The sequence below is a fragment of the Podarcis cretensis genome (genome assembly GCF_951804945.1).
Source record: "Podarcis cretensis genome assembly, chromosome: 15".
Lineage (NCBI taxonomy): Eukaryota > Metazoa > Chordata > Lepidosauria > Squamata > Lacertidae > Podarcis > Podarcis cretensis.
The window spans coordinates 34,079,922-34,094,065 of NC_137185.1; positions in this window are offsets into that span (position 1 = coordinate 34,079,922).

The following is a 14,144-nucleotide window of genomic DNA, read 5'->3' on the forward strand; positions in this document are numbered from 1 at the left end:
TTACTATTTTTTTTATTCTAATGTTCCTATTGTACCAAAGCCCAATACAGTACTAAGGGAATAGCGCAGAACCACAAATATGAAAAGTGAAAAGCATTGAAAGTACTCAATTCTGCCCCCAACTTTGATTTCCTAAAAAAAGCTCAACAACGTTGGGTGCCCCCCTCCCAATATATTAATTCATTTTTTGGGCAAAGGTGGTGGGTGGAGCAGAGATGAAATAGTGGTATATGCACATGTGTCTCTGCATTTTCTACCTCTCTGCTAAAACCTTTTTTTTTATAGAGGAAAACATTCCTATGCTTGTCATGCTTGTGGTATTTTGAACATTAAGAGAAGATCCAAAATAGAAACACTTGTAATATCAACTTGCGACTCATTTACCATCTGTCCTCCCCCCCCCCTTTTTTTTCTCTTTTCCCAGATTTGCTAAGGGACTGCAGTATCTGGATTTCTGTTTTGTTTAAAAGTCCAGCAGCATCAGTAAGAAATGAAGATACTGTCTGTGTGAGCTCAGTTTTGCTTTTGCCTCATGTTGACATATCCTTCAGCAGACAGCTTTAAAAGGGCATTAGATACATTTGTGATAGAGGGTGGGGGTGCAAGAGGGCCACTGGGCCCAGGGTGGGTGGGCGTGCAGAATTTTAGACAATTGCTGATTTGTTGGCATTTAATAAGTTTCTCAGCTTATTTATAGGCACAGGAGACCCAAATGTGACATAAGCTCTCAGCTTCGTGCTGCAAGTTTAAGCAAATAAAAAGGATACAATTTGGTAAAAGTCATAGCTTTTTTTTTGTTAGCTGATACAAATTTGGTCATATTAAACCAGGGGTAGGCAAACTAAGGCCCATGGGCTGGATGCGGCCCAATCGCCTTCTCAATCCGGCCCGCAGATGGTCCGGGAATCATCATGTTTTTACAGGAGTAGAATGTGTCCTTTTATTTAAAATGCATCTCTGGGTTATTTGTGGGGCCTGCCTGCTGTTTTTACATGAGTAGAATGTGTGCTTTTATTTAAAATGCATCTCTGGGTTTTTTGTGGGGCATAGGAATTCGTTCATTTTTTTCTTCAAAATATAATCCGGTCCACCACATGGTCTGAGGGATGGTGGACAGGCCCACGGCTGAAAAAGGTTGCTGACCCCTGTATTAAAGGGTTTTCAAAATGTTTATGATATATACAGATATACCAACCCTGATGGCAGAACATTAGACACAAAATTTAGTGTGTCTTTAGTGGGTCTCATAAGCTGGAAGGGGCCCTGGGTCTCTATGAACTTCTGAAAGAGCCTGCATTCATATAAGACTAATAATAATAATAATAATAATAATAATTACTATTACAGTTTGTATACAACAGCAAGAAGGCTATTTATCCTCATGCCTAACTTGTGGACTTCCTGAAGGCATCTGGCTGGTCACTGTGGAAGCTGGAAGGGATATCTATGCTCAACAGAAAGCCATGGATATGAAGAGATTTAATAGATGCCCTCTAAAATCCTTCAGTGCAAAGAAGTTTCAAAGATTGTCTAGGTTTCCATTATTTTCCAGGAGTGGCTTGTCAGTCTTTCTGGACACCCTACCCCAGGGGTCAGCAACCCGCGGCTCCGGAGCCGCATGTGGCTCTTTTACACCTTTGCCGCGGCTCCGGGGCGGATACTAGCGAGGGGAGGAGGCGCATTGTGCGCCCCAACACTCCCCACTGTGGCGGGCGCTGTACTGGCTTTGACGTCGCATGGGGGCGGTGCGTGCGTTAGTCACGCACTGTCCCGACGTCACCTTCCCGCCCGCCCGCTACATTGTAAGGGGCATGTACGCTGGTCACTGCATTGAAAGGGGGCATATACGCTGGTCACTGTTTTGAAGGGGAGTGAAGAACACACACACACAAAAAGGTAACTTGTTAATTTAACATTTATTTCTATGAGGAGGAGTAATTCTGAGGGGTCAAACAAAGAAATAATAAAAAAGTGACAAAAAAGTTATTTTTATAATGACGAGTTTTGCGGCTCCCAGTTTTTTTTTTCTTCGGAAATGGGTCCAAGTGGCTCTTTTTGTCTTAAAGTTTGCAGACCCCTGCCCTACCCTCACCCCAAACCATGATCTAGAACCCAGTGTCATTTTCCGCCACACTCATATTCATACATTTCCTCTGTGTTCCATAACACAGGATTTCACAACACAGGGAATTAAGCTTTTCCAGATTCAAAACAGAGTTGGGAGATGAAGAGGTGGGTGAGAGGGGGGAAAAGGTGATGGAACTGAACTGGAAAAAGAAGTTAGGGCAAATTACAGCTGCCTGACCTTTCTGAAACACCACTAACTTGGAGGAGAACATGCAGATGGGAAAGGTCATAGCAACCCAGAGACAGAGGGCAGGGAATGTGTATAACACAATCCTTGCTTCTCTTTCCATAAATCAGCATTTGCAGTTCAGATCCAGGTGTGCCACAGCAAGACAGGAATGCAGATTTCATGCCATAGTAAGAAAGAGAATGTAGGAGGGGGAAAAATAATACAATCAGGCTTAGGAACCATGCCTTAGAATGACCTCCCATTAACCCAAATTGTGTATTTTTTTAAAGCACCTTTGAAAATATTTGACCTTTTAACCAAATGGCAATAAAGGAGGGCACAGGAGAGAAAAGCATCTTAGAAATTTGCGAGGGCGTCTCAGCCATGAACCGTAAATAATCACTAGCTCAAGGTAAGTATGCCTTTCCTGACTGATCATTGAGGAGTGGAAATATTCTGTGGAGAAGCTCACCCCAAAATGGACCTTCCCTAATGTATCGCCTGTGTTTCTTTGAACAACATTACTGACATCGCTGTGGATCACAGACTGAGTGACCCTACTCTGGATTTCCAACCCCCCAAAATGGTCCAGGTAGTAGATGAGAGGAAAGACTTCCGGAGTCAGTGTAGCCATTGTGGGGATATATTAATAAATAGCCTGACTTGGTATTAGGCTGCTTAGAACAGTGTTTCCCAAACTTGAGTCTCCAGCTATTTTTGGACTACAATTCCCATCATCCCTGACCACTGCTCATGCTAGCTAGGGATGATGGGAGTTGTAGTCCAAAAAGAGCTAGAGATTCAAGTTTGGGAAACAGTGGCTTAGATTCCTGGTTGTTAGTGTGGTTTCTTTGTCATACTCTGAAGAAATCCTCAATTTCAGGGGTGGGGCACCTTATCTGGCTGGCGAACCAGATCATAATCTCACCCACCCCTCGGGGGGGGGGGCAAATTTGACAGGTGGGCATGGCTGGACACCTGTCAATCAGCTCACCTCACAATGAAATCACATGATGTTGGGACTTCAAAGCACCACGCAGGATCTTGCACGATGCCCTGGAACACTGCTGACCAGCAGGCTTGAAATCATTGGATGGGTGGTGACTGGTATATATTTATGCAGACATTTGTATTGATGCATTTATTTTGTATGTTTTAGCTTGCTGTGCATATCTTAGAGGGTATATATATATATATGTTGTCGTTTAGTCGTGTCCAACTCTTCGTAACCCCCTGGACCAGAGCACGCCAGGCACTCCTGTCTTCCACTGCTTCCCGCAGTTTGGTCAAACTCATGCTGGTAGCTTCAAGAACACTGTCCAACCATCTCGCCCTCTGTCGTCCCCTTCTCCTTGTGCCCTCCATCTTTCCCAACATCAGAGTCTTTTCCAGGGAGTCTTCTCTTCTCATGAGGTGGCCAAGGTATTGCAGTCTCAGCTTCAGGATCTGTCCTTCTAGTGAGCACTCAGGGCAAATTTCCTTAAGAATGGATGCGTTTGATCTTCTTGCAGTCCATGGGACTCTCAAGAGTCTCCTCCAGCACCATAATTCGAAAGCATCAATTCTTCGGCGATCAGCCTTCTTTATGGTCCAGCTCTCACTTCCATACATCACTACTGGGAAAACCATAGCTTTAACTATACAGACAGATGTCGGCAAGGAGATGTCTCTGCTTTTTAAATTGCTGTCTCTATATATGGAAATGGTCTAAGTTAACAAAATAATAAATATTATTACTTTCATTATGCACCAGGTTTCTGGGTGCTGACCAAACCCACTTTAGGCCTTACCAGGTTTGCTCCATCACACCAAGGATTCTGCACCATGCACTGGAATTGGAGCAGGCTCCTTCCAGCTCTGTGAAATTCATTTCATCTAAAGCGGCTGCCAAACATCCATTAAGCAGGAAACAATTTATAGCCCCTACTGAGTGGATCTGCCAGAACTTCATAAGACGTAGCCTTAGGTGCCTTGTTCCCAGTAAATGCTAATATTACGACAGCTTCCAGAATAAGGCTTTACTTTGTGAAAATGAAAGATTGTTTTGACCTTTTGCAAGTTTACACAGGCAGTGAATTTCTGTCGGACATCCAGTTCTTCTTGCAGTTTCTTTCTCCCCCCCTTTTTTTTCTAAGACCTGTTCCAAAATGGAGCATCCCTGATTTCCTAGGCTATTAAAGACCAACTAAGTTAGTTCTTGGTATGAGCTTTCGTGTGCATGCACACTTCTTCAGATACCAATATCTATCTGAAGAAGTGTGCATGCACACGAAAGCTCATACCAAGAACTAACTTAGTTGGTCTTTAAGGTGCTACTGGAAGGAATTTTTTTTTTTTTGTTTTGACTATGGCAGACCAACACGGCTACCTATCTGTTCCTAGGCTATGTTTACATTACCATTTACTCTGGCTCCAGTGCACTTCCGCCACTGCTGTTTAAAGCTGCGAACACATGATGCCAGCCACAATCCACTTCTAGCCATTCGTTTCTTGAGTAATACTGTTTACTGATGTGTTTTCCTTCAGCTTCCTTTTTTAATATAATTTTTATTGATTTTAACATATAAATTATAAAATGTACCACAAAACTTATCACTTATACAATCTTTTTAGACTTCCATCAGCACCTCTGATAATCCACCGTTTTATCCACTTCCTATACATTTCTGAACTTTATATTGCCTTTAAGTCTCTTAACAAATTATCCTTCCCCTTATCTATTTTTGCAATACTTCCAATAATACTCCTCACAGAACTTCTTGCACACCTACAAACGTCGTCTGATCTTCACAAATACTTTTCAAATAGTCCATAAATTTACTCCAGTCTTCTGCGAATTTCTGGTCCCGCCAGTTTCGAATTCTTCCTGTTAGTTTATCTAGTTCTGCATAGTCCATTAATTTCATCCTCCATACTTCAATCGTCGGTAATTCTTCTTGCTTCCATTTTTGGGCCGATAATATTCCTGCTGCTTTTATTGCATATAAAAAGAGCTTACATTCTTTTCTATTTATATCACTCCCAACAATACCCAGTAAAAAGTGTTTTCCTTCAACTTCCATCTGATTTTAAAACTTCAGCTATGGTTAAGCTGAGGTGTACATTTTAGACAGTGATGTCTTCACTGAGGGTGCATTCAGTTGTGGGGAACATGACATTATTTTTCCTGATTATAATGCTAGTGCTTTTGTCCCATGCTCTAATGTTCCTTTCACATTTCAGTACCTGTTGAGTTATGGAATATGGCTACTTGACAGATACACCAATAGGTTTCACTAAATTTCACTCACACCTCTGGCTGTGATACAACAATGAATGTGACTGGACAACACCACTACTCTCCCCAATTTCTGCACATGTGTGTTTCCATTACCACATGATCCTCCCGTGAAAACAGCAGGAAAGAACCATGTGCTGGAGAGATTTCTGAACATGTACCATTTGATTCTGTCTCGTGGCCACGACCAAGTGATGGAATCATGAAATACCTGCAGAGCAAAGTAATTACTAAGAAGAATCAACACAGCCATGCATCTTTTCTTGAAATAACAGCAGCTGATGTTGCAACTAAACAGAAGCACTGTGGTGACAGAAAATAGAAAATGATGTTGCCATTTCTAACAAAGCAGAATAAATACAACATTAACACAACTTGTACACATTTGCGTTTTAAAATGGCATTTCACAGCTGTTGCTTGATGCTTTTGCACATAGAAACCTTTCCATCTGATTTATCCTCAGCATTGAATTCATAATATTCAAGCCCACAGCGCAGCTCTCTTTGTCTTGAACTATGAATCAGTCAGTACAGCACTGATCAATTTTATTTAACAGTTTTAATTTTATTCTTTTCCAGTCTATGCCAAAATCAGGGCATATACCCTTATCCGTGGATGGGTGAATCCCATGGAATGTACCTAATACTGTGCAATAAGTAAGCTACACTAAGAAGAGATTTGAACCCAGTGTGAGAGCTTAACACTGTCTACTACTCTACACAGACTCTAATATAAACATGAACCCATTTTCAACCCTCAAAACAAATCCCAACCAAGGAACCTTGAGAACTATTGCTCTACGAAAAGAAACCTGTGACAACTTAATCTGATTCATAGTGGTCTAAGTTTGCATTATAGATGAGACGCAAAATCACTTTCTTTGCATTTTGTCGGATGAGTAATGTGAATGCAAAATTCAAACCAGCTAGAGGTTTTGCTTTGAATCTCTGTAGCTCCCCCAATCCCAGCCCACCCTACCAGTTTTGTACTCTGCATCAGAAACATCCATTCTTTCAGATAAGAAGGCATCAAAGGTGATTCTGGTGTCATGTGTGAAAACAGCCTTGGTTTTGTGTGTCCGCTAACTTTATGTTCAAGCCAAGAGTACTGAGAGCTGATCCCTGGCTGAGCTCATCAGGTCACAACACCTGGAGATTTTGCATGTCTTCTTTTAACAGCAAGGAAAGATTATGCAGCACATCAAGGTTAGCCTTACCACCCAGCAGAGACAGGCTGCAAGGTGCATCAGTGAGGTGTTAGTGGACAGAGCACAGCCTGCCTTACACCCACCAAAATAGCCTGCAACTTCCAGGAGCACTGTCCCCTTCCAACCTGTTTCAATTGCCCATCTGGGGCAATTCTGGTCCAGTCTGCTGGATTCAATCACACAGGGCTCATCCAGGCTTCTTTTTGCATTGCATATTCCAGGCACAGGTCTGTGCTTTAAAAGCTCTGTGTATGAGTGGTTCTTTTTTTGTCCTGATGCTTTCCCCGGGAAAACCAGAGTTTTATCATTGAATCGGAGCAAATGGCAATCTCCGGGAAACCCAGGACTCAGCTACATTAGGAAAGAAACAACGATTTGAATGCATTATAAACATGCAACACCAGATGGTGCCAGAGAGCAGGAAATTTTTAAACACGATTTTCAATACGGATTTCCTTTTCCTTTTGTTATAACGATCTAACTTCTGACTTATTTATAGCATCCCCCCCCCCCCCCCGTGTGTAGATCCACCCTTGATTGCTGTTTGCTCTAATTTAGTGGTAAAACGTGGATTTCCCCAGGAGGAGGCGGGGAGACACACTTGGACACAGAGGTTTAAAGCCCAGACCTATGCCACCCAGACACAGCATCGGGTGAGCCTGTAGATAGGCACATTCGGGTTGTGCAGTGAAACCTGATTTGGAGCTGTTGTGCAAGAAACCTGTTTCCCAACAAAGACTGGACTTCTTGCTGACAGGAAAGTAATGGGGAAATGCACTGGAAGGTGTGGTATGATGCAACGTCATCTAATCCCATCCAGAAACAAATCGAGGTGAGCAGTCACTAAATAGCCAACATCATCTAGCCTCCCTGCCAACAAATCAGGATGAATCCTCAAATAAGTCATCTGGAAGCAACCGCAGTCAGGTTTTGTATGGGGAAATGGGGTAGACTTCATAATAGCAGTTTTACTTGTTTTAGCACATGGGAGTGTAAAATGGGGAAGATCCTGGGGGAGAACTACATTATCTTTCACCTCTGTGGAGATGTACAATACCCGACTTGCAACCTGGCAAACTGAGGTAGAGGTAGAGGTAGAGAGAGCTAGCTAGGGGGATATTACATTGCTTACCTAAACAAGGTCGCCGTGTGTCTGATTATGTGGAGGACAGCCCTCTATTTGAAAAGCTGTCGGGTGAAAATCCTTTGCTCAAAGCCCTGTCTGGTCCAAGTCTGGTTTAAAAGAAAACAAACCCTAAAAGGAGTGACCAGGAGGAGCCTTGAAGCTGCCTGCTAACAGTTACCACCAGGGCAGCAGACTGAGAAGGCACCCAGCAGTAGATCTACACACAGGGGGAGAAATGCTATAAATAAGTCAGAAATTAGATGGTAATAACAAAAGGAAAAAAAACCTTATGGAAAATCGTGTTTAAAAATTTCCTGCTCTCTGGCGCCACCTGGTATTGAATGTTTATAGCACATTCAAATCGTTGTTTCTTTGCTAATGTAGCTGAGTCCCAAATCTCCCGGTCACAGTCTTCTCTGGTGAGATGCATTCTACATCTGAAGTGCTAGGCATGAGCGTAGCCACGAGTTATGTTGGGGGGTGGGCAGGCTTTATGTAAGGGGGAACAAAACCTCAGTTTCTTAAGTATTTTTTTTTAATTGATGTACTTGATTGGGGGGAGGGTGCAGCTGCCCCCCTGCCCCCCCGGCTATGCCCATGGCGCTCAAGTAGAGAATCTCGAAAGCCCGCCCACCTCCTCCATTTTGTTTCTGCTCCCACGCTGCCGAGGCGTTCCAAACACAGAATCTCAATCAGTGCAAGGTGATCAGAAAGCCGCTTCAATACTGTGCGAAGGATGCTTTAATTAACAGGAATTGTATGGAAAGAAAGTGGGTTGGACAAAAATAGCAAATTGCATTGTTATTGCCTAAGCGGCTTCCATGCAGGGGAACCGCTTTTGATGCCCAACAGGAAGGTGAGGGTGGGGGAGAGAGAGAAAGGGGGGGGGGAATCCATTGTGCAATGCTAGAAAGTTCTCTTCTGGTTACTTTTTTCTTTTTAATAAACCTTTTCCCATAGTCTTGAGTTTTTCCCCGTGATGTGGAGCTGACAAAATGAGGCTGGAGGGCCGGAAATCAAACCAGCGAAGCTTCTCCCGGCTCTTATTGTGTCTGATGAAAGCAATCTTAATATTGGGATGGGGAGGGGCTCCCAGCGAGAGCTTAAAGTCAAGCAAAAGTTCTCTGCTCTTGCTCCAAGCCTTGATTTCTTTGTTCTTGCTGGCTGTCTGAAGATCTTGAAGAATGACAAGGCATTAAGCATTTTATTATGGAGGGAGGGAATATTGTGGGGCATCGCATGGTTTCTTCGGCAAGGCTAGGCAGGAGAAAATAGCAGGCCAGGCCAGAATAACAGGCCACATTCCCCCAACCTGGTGCCCTCAAGATATTTTGGACTGCAACTCTCATGTTCCCCAGCTGGGGAGGAAGTGTGCTTTCAGGGAAGGCGAGGCAGCCAGAACCACCATATGGCTGTTTTAATGCAGTTGTTTTAATTTAATGTAGTTTTGTTTTAATTATGGGTAGCTGTATATTTACAATTGGCTTTATCCTTGTTATTTTGCTGTTTTATTTGTGAAGTGTCTTGGTCTTTTTTCTTAGAATGAAGAGTGGAACAACAACAACAACCACCTTGAAGAACTGACTCCATCCAAGTTCCATAATGCCTCCCCCCCCCCCCCAAAAAAAAAAACCAATCTCTGACACAACAGGGATGTCTGAAGAACTTTCTTGCCCTGAGGGGTGAGGGATGGAGAAGAAGTGTTAACAGTTTTTTACTAAATGCACAAGTTGTCTTTTCCATTCTTTTGTAACATTTTTTAAAATAGTGACGCTTCTTCGAATGGTCTTATGTAAATTGCTTTGTGAGGTCTGCGTGAAAAGAGGCGCATAAATACTGTAAATACATAATAGGCATCAGCAGTGCTATTTTTCTAGAAAAAAGAGGTGCAGAACACCTCCCACATTCTCTTAGAATGGCAATGGTGCCCACCAGAGAGTCCCAGATGGAAAAAAAAAGCCCTAGGTGTCGGTAAGGGAGGACTATAACGCCATCAAGCCATCAGTAAAGGGTAAAGGTAAAGGGATCCCTGACCATTAGGTCCATTCGTGGCTGACTCTAGGGTTGCGGCGCTCATCTCGCTTTATTGGCCGAGGGAGCTGGCGTACAGCTTCCAGGTCATGTGGCCAGCATGCCTAAGCCGCTTCTGGCGAACCAGAGCAGCGCATGGAAATGCCGTTTGCCTTCCCGCCAGAGTGGTACCTATTTATCTACTTGAACTTTGACGTGCTTTCGAACTGCTAGGTTGGTAGGAGCAGGGACTGAGCAACGGGAGCTCACCCCGTTGCGGGGATTCGAACCGCCGACCTGATCGGCAAGTCCTAGGCTCTGTGGTTTAACCCACAGCGCCACCCGCATCCCTAAGCCATCAGTACTCAGGCAGAATTACAGGATCTGACCTGTCCTTCTGGCCTGGACACTATCACCCCCTGTGGTCCTAGATCTGATGGGGGCAGAGGCGGGCAGGCAAGAGCGTTTCAGAGGCAGGACTGCTCGTTTTCAAGGGTAAGACCAGGGCTCAGCAAACTTTTTCAGCAGGGGACCGGTCCACTGTCCCTCGGACCTTGGGGGGGGGGTGGACTATATTTTGAAGGGGGGGGGAATGAACAAATTCCTATGCCCCACAAATAACCCAGAGATGCATTTTAAATAAAAGGACACATTCTACTCATGTAAAAACACACTGACCATCTGCGGGCCAGATTTAGAAGGTGATTGGGCTGGATCTGGCTCCCTGGCCTTAGTTTGCCTACCCATGGGCAAGACCATCAGAACTGGCACTGCCAAGACTGCAGCTTTAAGGACTGTAACTTTCAATAACATTTGCTTGAGCTTCCTTTCACCTTCTCCCTCCTGTTCCTCTTTTCCTTGTGTGCTATGTATTTTTACATAGTGAGTCTGGGGACAAAGGCTATATCAGAAATTATTTTTGTAAGCTGCCCTGGGATACTTCTAACTAAAAAGCAGGATATAAATTGTGGAAATAAATAACAAAATAGGGACAGGGAAGCTGCAATCACTTAAACACTATGGGACTTACTGCACGCGTGCACACACACACACACACACACACACACACACACACACACACTGCACCATATATATAACTTGCAAATATTTATAAATAAACACACACACACACACTCATTCTGCTGTGAGCAGCCAGTATCCAAAAATAGGAACTGTTCTCTGGTAAATAGGACCTGGTTTCTGGATTTCAGCTACCGTGTGGGGGAAGAAGTGTCTGGCCCCCGTGGGGATTAATTCTGAACTTTTTTTTTTGCACAGGAATATAACTTGGGAGGTTTTTTTTTTTTGTTTTTTTACAGTTTTAGCAGAGCTATTCTGGCTTGATCATCAAATATTAGAACTAGAAGAAACAAGCACTGATGCAAATAAAGAAATATTCTGCTGCTGATTTAAAGACTAGTGAATTGCTAAATATTTTTATTAGCTGCTTGCTGGAACTAATTTCACGCCCTGTAGATATAGTGCTTAAGTGGGAAGTAGCGTTAAATTATTCTCCTTTGCAAAGGCAGGGCGATCTTCGTCGCCACAAGACACCACTAGGCGGCAGGCACATGTCTGAAAGGCAGAGCGAGGAAATTTGTGGTTCTGAAGGGAAGGACTCTGGTTCAGGGAGAGAGAAAATGCTAGATAAGGGTTTGGCAAGGTTTACCTCGCCTGGGCTTGCTCACTCCAGCAGAGATCCCTCCGTGGGTTGGATCGTGCCCGCAATTTCCAGCATCTGTGTCTGCGCAGACACAATTTCGGGCGCCACAGAAGCAAGTACTGGTTTAGCGCGGGTATTCGCTGAGCGGGTGGCTCAGTTCAGGGGCTGCTTGGGGGCCAATTAAACACTCCCCGTGGGCCACTTGTGGGCCTTAGGTTGCCGCCCCCTGTGCTAGATTCATTCCCCCTTCCTGCAAAGGAAGCTTTTAGTCCAACATGGATCTGAATTCAAATGCAAAACTGCTCAGGAAGAGTTAAGTTGTGGGTTGACATAGCAGACGACACAGCGATTTCTCCAAAGCAGCTCTTTATTTTATAAGCTGGAATAGAACTGACTAGCAAACAGCTCAGCCGGCCTGCTTTTATAGGCAGCCGGCTGTCAACATTGTAGCAACAACAACCCAGAGTTTCCCGCCTAAAATAACTGGCGTGGACCTGAGTGAAAACTATCTACAGACCTGAGTGAAAACTATATACAGTATCCCCCTGCTGGCCCAGGGTGAAACTTCACTACATAACAAAGGCTATGAAGAATGGCTGGTGTAGGGTGAAGCCCGGAGAAACAAGATATGACTGGGGAGGAATGTGCATTCTGGGGAGAGTCCTAAGGGCCAGATAAGGAGGTCCAGAGGGCCACTTTTGGCCACCAGGCTCCCCGTTCCTGCTCTAGAGAGCTCAGGATGGAACGCACCAGGTGTTCCTAGTCTACCTTCACAAGAACGCTTTGAGGTAGGACATGGGACTAACCCCATGTCACCCCAGTCACTTTAATGGGCTAGCAGAGATTTGAATCCAGTTCAAGTGTTCCAAGGAAATGTTCATATCAACCTCCTCACACCTGCTATATATTTAGTAAAGTTCTTTGTCTGCTTCGTATACGTTTGGACAGCTCTTGAGAGATCGTAACCAGTTTTTGCATGATGGCTCCTGAGGTGATGAAGCAGTTTTTTCATCATTGCTTGGATTCAGTTGGACGCCATTTTGAATCAAGATGGCGGATTGAAACTTTCAAAACGGCACTGATTTCCACCCCCCTGCTTATCATTCCTGAGCAACGCTTAATGCCGCACTCTTAGTACATCATAAATTTGTGGCGGACTAGCGCAAGGGTAGAGAACTTGTAGCGCCGCCACCCCCGGTCTTGCCATACTACAACGTAGCAAGGAAGGCTACGTTTTGGTTCGCATACTGCTTCAGAAAGTGTGAATTAGCTGGGTTTGCTTTTTAAATGCAAACCTCTTATTCTTCCCCACTTCCCATCTTGTGCTGTTCTGCTCACTCTTTTCTACAATGGGCTAAATCCCTTCGCTCCATGTTCCTTCCAGCCCAACTCTTTACTCTCACACATGTAACCCCAATTTGGGGTCTGTATTGTCACTTGGCACTACTGAGCAGCTACTGGGTCTCCAGCAATATGGAGGCCTGACACCTGCCCTTGTTGTTGTTGTTTAGTTGTTTAGTCGTGTCCAACTCTTCAAGACCCCATGGACCAGAGAACACCAGGCACTCCTGTCTTCCACTGCCTCCCACAGTTTGGTCAAACTCATGTTTGCAGCTTTGAGAACACTGTCCAACCATCTTGTCCTCTGTCGTCCCCTTCTCCTTGTGCCCTCAATCTTTCCCAACATCAGGGGTGGCTAAGTCCATCCACCATCTTAGTTTCCCACAAGGCCTTCAGTGTACTAGCGTTCTGGGGCATTCTCAGAAATTTAAATGGCGGTTAGACTCTGCCACAGGGTCCACTGAAGAGGGTACATTGTCTAGTGCCTCCTCAACCCTAAAGCACCAGTCCATTCTTGGGATTGCAATCTATTTTAAATTGTTTTTAAGCTGGTATTTTAAATTGTCGTGGCCCACCCTGGGTGAAGGGCAGCTAATAAATCAAATTGTTTTTTTATTATCAATACTACTACTGCCCTGACCTTGTTCCACAGACAGCAAAGAACCAATGGCCTAGATATCCATAATGTTCCTTGCGTTGTTTTAAGTTACAAATAATGCTATCACCTATGACCATCTTACATGTGATATGAAACCAAATATAAAGCTGATTTTTTCATTATTCATTATGATAGACCAAGATATCTCTCTCTCTGTGTGTGTGTGTGTGTGTGTGTGTTCATATTCTGCCATGGAAACAGTGAAGGCCAAATGCTTCTTGCCAGTTTTCTTGAAATACGAGTTTGTTCTATAATCAGCCAAGGGATAACTTGGCCTTTTCTGGGAAGAACAACAAGAAAAAAGAAAGTTCAAATAATATAAGGGGTTGTAATGGCTCCTGTGGGGATAAAGTGTGTGTGGTGTTTTTTTTTAACCTCTCCTCACAGGAACCCATTTTGTATTATCTTTCTCTTGCTGATGGCGGAAATCAATTTTAATAGAACTGACAGGAAACGAGGATGTAAAACTTCACATAGAACAAATCCTGCAAGGTTCAGAAATAATAAAATAAGTTATGAAGTCATTTTTAAAGTTTAGAAAAATCTGATTTTTTTTCAAGTGAGC